Source organism: Vipera ursinii (assembly GCF_947247035.1).
Source record: "Vipera ursinii genome assembly, chromosome: 1".
Taxonomy (NCBI): Eukaryota; Metazoa; Chordata; class Lepidosauria; order Squamata; family Viperidae; genus Vipera; species Vipera ursinii.
In genome coordinates, this window is record NC_139512.1 from 114,782,111 (window position 1) to 114,796,011 (window position 13,901).

Consider the following 13,901-nt stretch of genomic DNA (forward strand, 5'->3'; position numbering starts at 1 on the left):
TAATGAAAAGTTTCAAAGACAACAGCCAAGCTCAGAGAGCACTGAGGACTCCCCAGTTCAATCCTGAGCTACAAATATTGTCCTATATTGACTTTAATTTTATCCGCACTTTCCATCGCTAAGTAAAACAGAATAACAGAATAATAGAGTTGGAAGGGACCTTGGAGGTCTTCTAGTCCAATTCACTGCTCAAACAGGAAACCCTATACCATTATCAGATAAATGGTTGTCCAATTTCTTCTTAAAAACCTCCAGTGTTGGAGCACCTACAACTTCTGGAGGCAAGTCGTTCCACTGATTAATTGTTCTAACTCTCAGGAAATTTCTCCTTATGTAGTTGATTAGTTTACACCCATTGCTTCTTGTCCTGCCTTCAGGTGCTTTAGAGACTAGCTTGACTCCCTCTTCTTTGTGGCAGCCTCTGAGATATTGGAACAATGCTATCATATCACCTCTAGTCCTTCTCTTCATTAAACTAAACATATCCAATTCCTGCAACCGTTCTTCATATGTTTTAGTCTCCAGTCCTTAATTATCTTTGTTGTTCTTCTGTGTACTTTTTCTAGAGACTCAACAGCTTTTTTATATCATGGTGACCAAAACTGGATGCATTATTCCAAGTATAATCTTACCAAGCATTATAAAGTGGTACTAACACTTCACATGATCTTGATTCTATCCCTCTATTAATGCAGCCTAGCACTGCGTTGGCTTTTTTGGCAGCTGCAGCACACTGCTGGCTCATATTTAAGTGATTGTCCATTTCCTAGTCCACTTCAGGATTCCTCTCACAGTTACTACTGTTGAGCCAGGTACCACCTATTTTATAATTGTGCATTTGGTTTTTCTTGCCTAAATGTAAAACCTTAGTTTTCCCTACATTGAATTTCATTTTGTTAGATTGAAAAAAACATCATGTGACTGCACTGCTTAACAATGGCAGTTCCAGTAATCCTGATTGTGGTCATTAAGGGAGACTCTCACACTTCTGCTGCCCTGCATGAACTGCTGGGTTTGTTCCGCTGACCCCTCCCAACCAGATACTGTAAGCTCCCTTTGGCAGGCAAGGAGCTATCATCCTGTCACGGTTGCCTCTACTTCAATTTTCCCTACCTTTTATCTCCCCCCATCTCTGCCCTTTTGACTGCCCTTCACTCTATACCCATTGCCTATCCCTACTGACTCCACTCCCATTAGCTGACCTTCACCATCTTCTTCTTGCTACAAGGGGTGCCCAGCAAAAGTAATTGTTGGTTCTTCAAAATGAAATCAGAAATGTGGGCAGGCTACCAAGTGCCCCAACTTTGATCATGTGATCACAAGGGTGCTCTGAATTAAAGGATCATTCATAATTACCATTCTCATGCAAGCTAGATCATTCTCTCATGCCAGGACTGGTCAAGTCCTTCTTTTGTGCACCTACTGGAACCTTTTTTCATCACAGAGTTCCTGGCTGGTACACAAAAGAAGGTGCTGGACAGTGTGTGAAAGAACCTCCCAGCCAGGCCAGCTTATGAAAGGCTGGTGTGAAAGAAGGCCTCAGCCAGTAGTGGCATGCACGTGGTGTGACACACACCCAGCCACCTATGCTCCCTAGCAGCCTTCACATCCACAGCTGTTGCCTGCTGGCTTGTGGGTTTTTTCCACAGTGCATCTCTCCACACCTGGCTTGGATGGTGAGACCAACAGGAGGCAGGCAGGCAAGGATGATGACAAAGGACAGCTGGGGGGAGGAAGGCAAGAGTGGCAGGGTCGGCAGCCGTAAATGTGAGTTGAACCAAAATTTTATTCAAATGACTAGGATGTTGCAATCGCTGGATCTTGTAAGTCCATTCATTCAGTGACACTGTAAGTTCCAATGGTGGCTGAATAAATGGATATTAAGCAAGGATGACCTATACTAAAATCTCAGAGCCTAAGGTATTTACTGAAGAATACAAGCAAATGTTAAGCAGATTTATAACAACTCAAGAGATCAAAGAAAGAACAAATGAAATATAAATTGATAAGGCACCAGGCACAGATGGACTGACAAAAAATAAAGTTCAAAAAATAAAATGAATCCCAGAGAAAAATGAAAACTCTGAATCATGAGCATATATCAAGGCCAAATAGCAAAGTTTACAATGAAAGGAATGCTCTCTGCATTTTTTTTCATTGTCAAAGTCACAGTGTTATGCAGAAGATGCAGTACTAACTATTATGAGACCTCAAAGCTCTGTATGACAGTTGATGAAAATAATCAAAGGTTTTGGTTGCAAAGATGCAAGAATAATACATTTCAAAGCAATTATAACAAATTCTGGAAAGAAATAATATGCAATCTTGAGCTTAAATCTTCCCTTGGCTAGGACTCATGGTGACAATAAAAACAAAGTTTTGCAAGATGTGGTAGAGAGAGGTGGACTAGCTTTTCCCAGTCTCAGATTATACTGTGGAGGAAGCTGTCTGCCATGGATAAAAGAACGGATAGCATTTCTTAACAGCAGAATATCAACTACAGAAAAAGCTTTCTCTGTCATTTCTCAGAGCTCTGCCTGGACTTTGGCTTTCATCTGAGCCAGCAGTGTGCTGCAGCTGCCAAAAAAGCCAACACAGTGCTAGGCTGCATTAACAGACGGATAGAATCAAGATCACGTGAAGTACTAATACCACTTTACAATGCCTTGGTAAGGTCACACCTGGAATACTGCATCCAGTTTTGGTCACCACGATGTAAAAAAGATGTCGAGACTCTAGAAAGAGTACAGAGAAGAGCAACAAAGATTATTGGGGGACTGGAGGCTAAAACATATAGGGAACGGTTGCTGGAATTGGGTATGTGTAGTTTAATGAAGAGAAGGGTGAGGGGTGACATGATAGTAGTGTTCTAATATCTCAGGGGCTGCCACAAAGAAGAGGGAGCCAAGCTATTCTCCAAAGCACCTGAAAGCAGGACAAGAAGCAATGGATGGAAACTAATCAAGGAGAGAAGCAACCTAGAACTAAGGAGAAACTTCCTGACAGTTAGAACAACTAACCAGTGGAACAACCTGCCTCCAGAAGTGGTGAATGCTCCAATACTGGAAGTTTTTAAGAAGAGACTGGACAACCATTTGTCTGAAATGGTATAGGGTTTCCTGTCTTAGCAGGGGGTTGGACTAGATGACCTCCAAGGTCCCTTCCAACTTATTATTATTATTATTATTATTATTATTATTATTATTATTATTATTATTATTATTATTATTATCTTCCATTCAAAGGCTTTTGTCAGAGGCAGGATTGACTCTCGCATTCCTTTAGAGAAAGGGTTGGAAGAAGTGACCGTCATGCACATGATGCATGGAGCTGCTTCTGGAGGAAGCAGAAATCAGAAAATGAACAACTTATGAACACCTTCTATTCACAGAAGGGCAGGAATGGATGGGTTGGTGCATGACTCTGAGACCCTTTACAACCAGAGGAGACAAAAAGGTGATTTGTAAGTATTGGTCAAGTCCTAGAATTTTATTGGACATCTAAACTATTCCCAGATATGCCAAACTTACCTTGATAAAGCTGTGGACGTTTTCCTTCCAAGTCTGCTGGAGAAGCCAATAGATCAGCCTATATGAGAGTTGAATAAGGTGCCCACATCCCTGTTTCCAATTAGGCAGCCTCAGTTCCCTGTAGAAGCACATAGATTAAATTATCCCTCTTGGTGATATGAAGTGGGAATATTATGAGCATTACTAAACTTTTTTTCCTAAATTCTCCAGAGGGTGGTTTCTCTGGGAAAAGAAAAGGGACAAACCATCCCTGAGGGTTCTTGAATTCTCCAGATAAACAAACATCTTCCACCTTAAGGGCACGCAGAGGTTTAGCTGCAATTACCACCTTCTTGGGCCCTCTCCGGAAAAAAAACCTTTGAAATATACATTTGATCATAGTGAATCCTTTTAAATTATTATGATCATTATTTATTTACTGTTCAAAGAGCAAGTGGCAGCTCTGGCTAGGAGAGCCTTTGCACACCTTTGGGTGGCACACCAATTGCACCCATTCCTGTACTGGAAGGCGCTGCTTACAGGGACTCATGCCCTTGTAACCTCTTGTTTAGACTATTACAACATGTTCTACAGGGGCCGCCCCTGCAGAAACTTGATGTGGTGTAGAATATGGCTGTGGGGGTAATAAATGGTGCCAAATATACATCATACATAATACCACTTTCATGTGAGCTGCATTGGTTACTGGGTGTATTTCCAAGTGCAATTCAAAGCGATGGTTAGCTTGGTACCAGATTACCTGAGGGAGTGCTTTTCTCCAAGAGACTTTACCCATCCAACTCAATATAGCAGAATGGGCATGCCACAGATCCTGTCAGAAAATCCTATCCATGGAATATCCTCCCTTCAGAGATTAGAATGGCCCCAACCCTGTTAACCTTTAATAAGACCCTAAACACCTGGTTATGTTTGTGCAACTAGGGTGCTGAATATGTCAGGAGCCCACTTCCTGGCTGAATTACTAACTGGTCAAGTATCTTGGCTGCTATGCATAGCTATTTTGGATGGAGGTTTTTTACTGTTTTAAAATATTTTACTGTCTTAATTGGTCTGAGGACAGGGAGCCTAATCCTCCAGCAGGCCCAGTGGCTGGAGCTGGAGCTTCACTTGAACACCATGACAAAGTCATCATCAGTCAATTGCAAATGACAGCTTTATTTGGAATCATGACATTGATTCAAATGTGGATTTGAAAAACAACAGGCCAAATGAAAAATAATGTTAGACATATAGTTGATGTGTTAGAGTATTTGGAAAGGCACAACCAGATCTCTGCAGCGCTAATCTTTTTAGATGCTGAAAAGGCTTTTGATCAATTGAATTGGCAATTTCTGTTGAGAATGTTAGATAAAATGGATTTTGGGGAAAATTTCTTACAGCCGATTAGGGCATTATATCAAAAGCAAACTGCCCGAATCATAGTTAACAATAGTCTGACGGCAGTATGTAATATTGAGAAGGGTACAAGGCAAGGATGTCCGTTATCGCCCTTGTTATTTGTATTAACTTTAGAGATATTATTGAACAAGATTCGGAATTCGGAAAAAATTAAGGGGATACAAGTTGGAGATCAGGACTATAGATTGAGAGCATTTGCAGATGATCTGGTTGTTACAGTGACCCAGCCAGAGAACTCTGTTGTGGACCTGATAGAGATAATAACACAATATGGGAAGGTTTCTGGATTTAAAGTAAACATACAGAAAACTAAAATTTTGGCTAGAAACATGACAGTTTCACAGAAGGCCTTCTTGGAAGGATTAACTGGATTTGAGATTGTTAAAAGGGTTAAATATTTGGGGGTAATTTTGTCGCCCTCGAATACAAAGCTATATAAAAATAATTATGAAAAATTGTGGGGGAAAATTCAAAAAGAATTGGAGAGTTGGCAAAAATTACAATTGACTTTGTTGGGGCGGATTGCAGCAGTGAAAATGAATGTCCTGCCCAAATTTTTATTTTTATTCCAAATGATACCGATTCTTAAGAAAGACTCTAATTTGGAGGAATGGCAGCGTGGTATCAATAAATTTGTGTGGGCAGGGAAAAAGCCACGAGTTAAACTTAAGATTATGCAGGATATTCGTGAGAGAGGTGGCCTTAAATTGCCTAATTTTAAATTATATTATGAAGCTGCTGCATTAGTAGGAATAAGTGACTGGATCAATTTGACGCAATCGAGGTTATTAAATCTTGAGGGCCATGATTTGTTGTTTGGCTGGCATGCATATTTGTTGTATGATAAGAAGGTAGGTACTGTGTTTAGGACGCATATTTTAAGACAGGCATTGCTGAGAGTTTGGAAGAAGTATAGACATAAGCTAAGTTGTAAGATACCATTGTGGGCAATTCCAAAACACGCAATAGAAAATATACATGCTGGTTTCAAACACGATGAGACTACCTACAAGGAAATTTTAAGTTTGGAAAGGAATGTTTGGTGCTTGAAATCATATAGCTTCTTGCGAGAAGAGAAGGTTGTTCAAACATGGTTTCAATATACTCAGTTACGGGCCAGGTGGAAAGAAGACCAGAAAATTGGATTTGCAACGATTGATGAAAATCTGATAAAGCAAATTAGAAATCAGGGACCTGCACATATTAAACGGATATATCTTGCATTGATAGAGATTGATTCAGAAACAGAGCTTGTTAAGGACTGTATGATAAAATGGGCCCAAAATATCCAGGAAGTTATTACAATGGACATGTGGGAGAAGATCTGGGTGAGGAATGTGAAATTTACTCAAGCTCAAAATTTAAGAGAAAATTTTTATAAGATGTTTTATAGATGGCATTTAGATCCTAAAAAGCTTGCAAGTATGTATCCGAATTATCAGCCTAAGTGTTGGAGGTGCGGGGTTGAAGATGCAACATATTTTCACATATGGTGGACATGTAAAAAGGTTAAGGCCTTTTGGATTAAAATTTGGTGGAATATACAGAAGATCTTTAAAAGGAGGATAAAGTTTTGTCCGCAATTTTTTTTGTTGGGAATAATTGTTGATGCTACAGTGGTGGACTCCAAGTTGATGCTGAATTTAGTCACGGCAGCAAGACTTTTGATAGGACAATATTGGAAGAAAGAGGAGCTGCCGACTATAGAAGAATGGACTTTAAAGGTTTCCGACCTGGCAGAGATGGCGAAGATATCGGCTTATTTGAAAGATCACTCGCAAGAACGTTATATTATGGAATGGAGAAAGTGGATTGAGTTTATCCAGAACAAGTATAGGGTTAAGAAGTTTTATCTAGCATTCGAATAAGTCTTCCTTCGTGTTTTTTCTTTTCTTTTCCTATTTTCTTTTTTTATATATATTTAATAATGTTAAGTTTTGTTTGTTCTTATATAAGTTAGAGAGTTATGGTTTTTAGAATTTATGGTTGTTAGTATATGGTTGCTTATGATTGCTTTTATATATATATACCTTGTATTTAGCTCTGGGAAGTCCGGGGGGGGAGGGGGGTGGGGGGGAGGGAGGGGAGGGAAGAGGGAGGGGGGAAGGGGGGAGGGAAGGGGGGAGGGAAGAGGTAGGGGGGAGGTAGGGAGGGGAGGGTGGAGGGGGATGGGGGTTTTTAATGGAAAATTGTATTGTAAAACTTTTCAATAAAAAAAAAAAAAAAGAAAAACAACAGGCCACAAAAAGGAAATTGAAAAACTGAATATACAAATGAGAAAAAGGTTCATAGGAGAAAATAGCTCTTTTTTGCTTCAGCTAATGCAAAGAGTGCATCACCCTGTTCGACAACAGACTGAATGACAGGTTACTGGCACAGACCACACAGTTGCTCTTTCCTGTCACTCTGGTGAGTTGAAAGGTGGCTAATCCTGGATCGCAGCTACCTGTGTTCAGTTAAGATGATCCTCAGTAGGGAAGGAAGTGAAGCTGAACAAATATATCAATGGCTGCCTTTAAATTATACCACAGGAAACCAGTAAGGACTGTCAAGCCAGATTGCTGAAGCAGGATAGGACTCAGTTTTGAGGCAATGCAATTTATGCTGGTACACTTTTTAAAATAATTACATCAGTGGAGGAACACATATGTGAACATGGCTGTGAGGAGAGCTCTACTGTCAACACTGCAACTTCATTTTCGGTTGCCACAGCCAAAGTGGGGGGAATGTGTGCTTTTAATTTTAGACAAAACAAATAAATTGTCCAGTGGGAATCAAGGTCAGTGCTGCTGGGGTTTTGGTGGACTGAGCTTTCTGTTAGAAAGCCCGCCAAAGTAGTTTATTGGGGAATGTGATTAATGATATATTATTGGGGTGGGAAGTTCAACTTTGTAACTTTATAACCTTTGCGAGGGAACATCAGAGTTGGTTTCACTTTTGATCGTGCCAATACTTTGTAGGCAATAAATATGTTCATTAAGGAAACCTCTTGCCTTGGAATTCTGTTTTTAATGGTCTCATCTGTCAGAACCATGACATCTATGAGAATACCCCTGAGGTAATTTCCAAATGGTGGGTAGAGTTTGAGAGTACATGTTTCATCCATATATGTCCATCATCATGCTTGCTATGTTTCCATTCTTTTCTTTTTTTGTAATATATTTTATTGATTTTTTTAAAAAAACATAAATCACTTAATAATTGGTAAACAGTGTGTTGTTTGGGTTACATTTGTAAAACAATCATTAGCTATTAATTTCTATAATCCATATTCCACATAATTTTAGTTGATTTCCTCTTTCCACAAAATATCCTCTTTTGCAATCATTGAGTTAATACAATTCTTATTGTTTTGATAAATAACAATTAAATATATAATTATATTCCAATATTCCTAAAAATAATAATCATATCAGTATAATATTTCTTTTCTATTCAGTCATTCTGGTTGCCTTAACATAGATCCTGTTACAATCCTTATTTTAGTTTATTTCTCCCACCAAATTCTAGATATTCTTACTGGTGAAGATTTTCTTAAAGATTATTTACATTTACATTTACAAACTTAACTCTATTTTTTCCATATAAGCCATCTCAAACTTTTACCTTTCTTAAGAAATAGATAAAATGATAAAAAAGAAAGAAAGGAGAGGAAGAGTAAAGAAAAATAAGAAATAACATATTACTTAAAATATATATCCCTCCTAGGCTAATATATATTTATTTCCTCAATTTCTTATTCTTTTTAACCATAATTAAGAATATCTTTGATCTTTAAACATTCCATTCAATACATCGTCATCTATTCCTTTAACTCTTATTCAAAACATTTTTTATCCATTATAATTTTCTTAAATTCAGTCACGTTTAAGTATCTAAAACATTTCCTTTATTTAAGTCATTTCAACTTTTTTGCATTACTCATATCAAGAAAAAGAACACAAAAGAGAAAAAAGCATACTATATTATTTGGAGAATTCATCCCTTTTAGAATAGCATATATATTCTAAAAATTTTCTATTTCTTTAACCATATTCAAACAAATATTTCTTTTTTAAGTATTCTCTCTGATAAGTCCCATCCTCTATTTTCTTGGTTTCCTTTGGCCAGTATCTTTCTTAATCCATGTATTTTGCTGAATCAAAAGGTTTTTCCGTATGTTCATAAATGTTGCTGTAGATATAAAAAGCAAATCAGTATCTTTATTAGGGGCATTTGTCCACTCATTTTTATTGGGAATCTTTTTCCTTCTTTTTCTCTCTGCTTCTCTTGTCACTTTTTGTCTCTCCAGTTCCAGTGTTTTCCCTGGTATCTCTGTAGTATGTTTTATCCAGTCTTTTTTCTTGTCCTCAAGTTTGTTTTGTAGTGTTGAAATATAAGTTATATTTTCCAAATGTAGTATTTCTTGTAATTTTTTTTCCACTTGGATTAAATCATACTTCTTTGTTTTGTAGAAGTCTCTATCCTCAAATTTATGTTCAGTCATCTGTTTCGTCTGTTCCTACTCTGTTGTATTTTCCCGAGGGTCTTTTTGGTATAGAATTGAATTGGAGGTGAGTTGATTTATATTTTCAAAGTTATTCTGAGTTTCTTTGAGATTTGAGATCATTGTTATTTGAATTAGTTGCCACATGAACTTGAAAAATATTCATTTTTTCTTGATAAGTATTTCCTATAAATCTCTGATTTTCCATGATGACCAAAAGTCCAGATTTCCCTTCCACCCCCCCCCCCTGGAAATAGCTTTGGAGTCAGAGTTGAGTAAATCCTTATAGTCCAGAGAGTTCAAAAAGTACTTTTTTTTGTTCCTTCAGGTTTGTAACTCTCACTTTATCTACACAGCTGTTCTCTATTATTAAAGCTTTGAAGGTCACAAGTACAGATTAATCCCCCCCCCAGATTTTACCATGACTGTCATAATCCTCATCCACCAGTAGGTGTCAGCACTGGTTCATTTTTCAGATTTTATTCCATCAGCAAAAGGGTGGGGCAGAAACCCCCTTCCTTCACTCTCGGAAGGTTTTTGGTTTTTTTCTTGGAAATTTCTCTCCTTCAGGAAAGTTGATAGGTAGGATACAGAAAATTGATGTTCTTACCCAGATTCAAACGTGCTATTTACGATCAGCTTAAAATAGTGCTTTTGACTTTGGTTGCTCACAGCTTAGGCTAGACTCTGGAGTTAGGCTAGCCTTTCTCCTGTTGGTTTCTGGAAGGCTTCTCCTAGACTGATTGGGTCAACTGCCTTCTCTCCGAGGTCCCTGGGACTTCCTTCCTTCACTGCCACCTCTCCAGGGTGGCTTCTGGCCCATTAGGGTCCCCTAAGAGGAAGAAACTCAGCTGGAGGGCACAGAATCCCAAACCCCTCACCTGCTGTGCTGCACGCAGGACCAGAAGTCCTTTCCATTCTGTTTCCCTTATTGTGAACCATATTTGGAAATGCTTTCAGGTAGGAAAAGGACTGGGAAATGCACATGTGGGAAACAAGTCCCCCCAAAGAAGCCTGACCGTACAGGGAGAAGTTTAAATTCTCTGAAGTAAAATCTGGGAAAAGAGACAATCGATGGCATTCATTTGGATGCTATGAATCTGCCCCAGACTTTCTTGAAGGCTGCCTTCACATCTTTGTTGCGTAAGCTGTAAATGAAAGGGTTGGCAAGAGGGTTGACCACCGTATAGAACAATGCATTTGTCTTGTCCCAGTTTGGAGTATGATGAAAGTTGGGCGTGAGGTACATAATGAAAATAGAACCATAGAAGAGGAACACTGACATCAAGTGAGCTGAGCAAGTGAAGAAGGCTTTGCGTCTCCCTGCAGCTGATCAGATGCGAACTATGGCTGCTCCAATGCCAATGTACGAGCTCACAATGATAGCGGTTATAACTAGCAAATTGGAACCCAGTACAGCAGCAACAATGAGTTCATAGACACCTATGTCATTACAGGACATTTTAACAAGTGGTGGCCCATCACAGAAGTAATGGTTGATCACATTATTCCCACAGAAACATAGCCGAAAGGTGTTGCCAGTGTGTACAATTGCATTGGCAAAGCCAGCTGAATAAGCTCCTATCACCAGCTGGAGACAGAGCTTCTTGGGCATGGCAGTGTGGTAAAGGAGTGGATTGCAGATGGCCACAAAGCAGTCATAGGCCATGAAGGCCAATAGGAAACATTCAGTGTAGGCCAAACCAGCAGAGAAGAAGAACTGGGCTGCACAACCAGCAAGGGACATGTGGTTGTTGTTAGAAACACAGTCAAATAAGATCCGAGGAGTGTAGACCGAGGAGTACCATATATCCAGGAAGGAAAGACTGCCCACAAAGAAGTACATGGGTGTGTGCAAATGGGAGTCTAGGTAGATGAGGCTTATGAGGACCAGATTCCCAGTCAGCGTTAGGTTATAGGAGGCCAAGAACAGCACAAAGAAGATTATGCGTAGAAATGGGTCTGTTGTAAACCCAACCAGGATAAAATCAGTAACCAGTGTCTGATTGCCTTTCACTTCCATCATTTTTATAAGCACAACCTGAAAAAAAAATTGTGCAGTTTTCAGCCCTGATATAGAGTGTGTGCTAATGTTTTGAATTATGTATTGAATCCCCTTTCCTTGACACATTTTGATTTTACCAATTTTGCCCCAGAATACTTTTGCATCTGCTTTTTTAATATCATGGATATATTATAGGATTCAACGTTTATAAGGCCCTCATTGCTTAGTAGCTCTCCATGTATTTGCCTAGTCTTTTCTGAAGATTGTCTCAACATATATGAGTACTTGATGGACCTTCTTGGAACTTAGACAGTTAACAAGGCTGGAGCTGAAGAGAAATTGGTTGGAAGACTATGAAGAAGACTAATCATATATACTTTCTCCAACTTCACAGTCATGAAGAAGGCTGTGAAATTGGAGAAATCATCTATGATTAGTAATAAAAAAACACTTCTGCATATTTCTCAAGAGATGTTGCCTTTTTTTTAAAGGGATGAAGTGGAAAGTGGAAAGGAGGTATATATTCCATGGATTCCTCCTCCCATGCTCCATGGATTTTTTTCTTTTTGGACTCTTTCCATATGTTTCTCATGAATCTTGCTAGAATCCCCAGTAAGCATTGTGGATCACCGATGAAGTTCAAAAGATTGGGTCAAATGAGTAAATGATACTAAATTATTGTCAGTCAGCTGAGGCTTTTGACAAAGCTCTTCCTGATTCTCCAGGAAAACTCTTCTGCCAACAATCTCTCTATTTACTCAAGGGGGAAAAAATAAAAAGTGATGCTTGGGAATTTCTCTATGGAAAATGAAAAAATAGTAAGTTTTGAACAGTAGAAATGAATGGCATTTTTCAGCCTTATAACTTTAGCCTCTGGGAGCAAAGCCAAAAATTCCTCTAAACTAGTCCAGTTGTTTTAAATGTTGCAAAGAACTGAATACCATAAACTCTAGCAAGTCACCATCATAAGGAACATTTCCCCATAACTGGCAAGGAACATGTGCTAGACCAGTATATATTCAGCTGCTCCATTTTATATCTAGTTTAGGAATTAGGAACTATGTTAGTGTATACAGCATTTACAGGGTTAATACAACACTCTTAGTAGCATTGTATGTAAGAACATGCAGCATTTACAGGGTTAAACGTTATTTCCTCAAGATGCCTTATGGGAATAGTAGTCTAACTGTTTAGTGAATACCATGCTTTCTAGTTAAGTGGGAGAACTGATGCATAAATTATGTATCTTTTAAGCAGGTAAGCATATCTTCCTAAAAAAAATCGTTAGCAATTTATATCTAGATTCCTATGACCCTGAGATGCATTTTGGTAATGTCTACATTTGCATATGTGAACCTGCACAGATCATTATACTAATGGGGAAATCATGTTGTATTTAAATTATCTGTTGAGTAAAATTCTTTCCAATCAGCTCAAGACGTACAGTTGATTTCTCCCCATTCTTTTTACTAGAGCAGGGATCTCCAACCTTGGTAACTTTAAGATTTGTGGACTTCAACTCCCAGCTGGCTGAGGAATTCTGGGAGTTGAAATCCACAAGTCTTAACTTCCCAAGGTTGGAGACCCCTGTACTAGAGTGTTGTGATGTATCATAGACTAAGTGAATGTGACAAAATTAGATATAAGTCAGTGAACTTCACAGCTGAGCAGGATGCAAACCTGAATCACTGCCTTAATCATTGCAATATGGCACCTTGGTAGTCTATTACATGCCAGTTTTGGACAAATGAAGTCTCAAATTGGAAGAAGGAAGATGAGCCCATTCATGTTCTGCATATGGAGAAGATAGTCTCTGTCACATATACATAATTAGTTCATCCAAAGAGTTTGCACTCACAAAACTAATCTCATCAAATTAGTATCTGAAGATGTTCCCAGTTCCCATTCTCAGCCTTATTTTTTGGGTCATGACTCTCCTCCCCTTAATCTGTTTTGGGAATATTAGAATTAGATTCGATAGAGTCAAGCTTACCACCAGTGTTCTGACATCAAACATCTTGCAATTCACTGCCAATATTGCTATTATTAACATTTTGCCCTTCATACATTAGCTGAGCTTTCGATAATACTTCAACTCCATTTCATAATTTCAGTTCAGTTAATATTCTGTTGCTGTGCTGTTCCCTTTTTGATTTTTGAAGAATCCAATACCTCAACCAAGCATTCTTAATCTGGTACCCCCTCTCCCAACCCACCTGTATCCAAATAAATATCTAAACAATTCTCTGGATTTTCTTTTGTTCTTGTTTGCTGTACTTTTTGTCTTCTTTCTTTTACATCACTGAATACATTTAACATTTAAGATGTAAAAGGTTGAATGTTGGTGCCAACAAAAAGCGAAGAGGAAAATTGGGCAAAACCTAAATTTTGTACCTCTGTTTCTGCTATTGACATTAATGCCAATTTGGTTGATGGCCTGCTGACCTTTTGAGTTTCCAAGGAGCCACAGCTTTTGTTAAAG

General features: G+C 38.5%; 1 pseudogene across 1 annotated transcript; it reads right to left on the reverse strand.

Annotated features, from left to right (window-relative positions):
* Nucleotides 1-10,495: 10,495 nt before the first annotated feature.
* LOC310632560 (olfactory receptor 9G4-like) lies at nt 10,496-11,437 on the reverse strand (annotated as a pseudogene). Its single transcript has one exon. The product of its transcript is annotated as an olfactory receptor 9G4-like (transcript).
* Between the last annotated feature and the right edge of the window lie 2,464 nt (nt 11,438-13,901).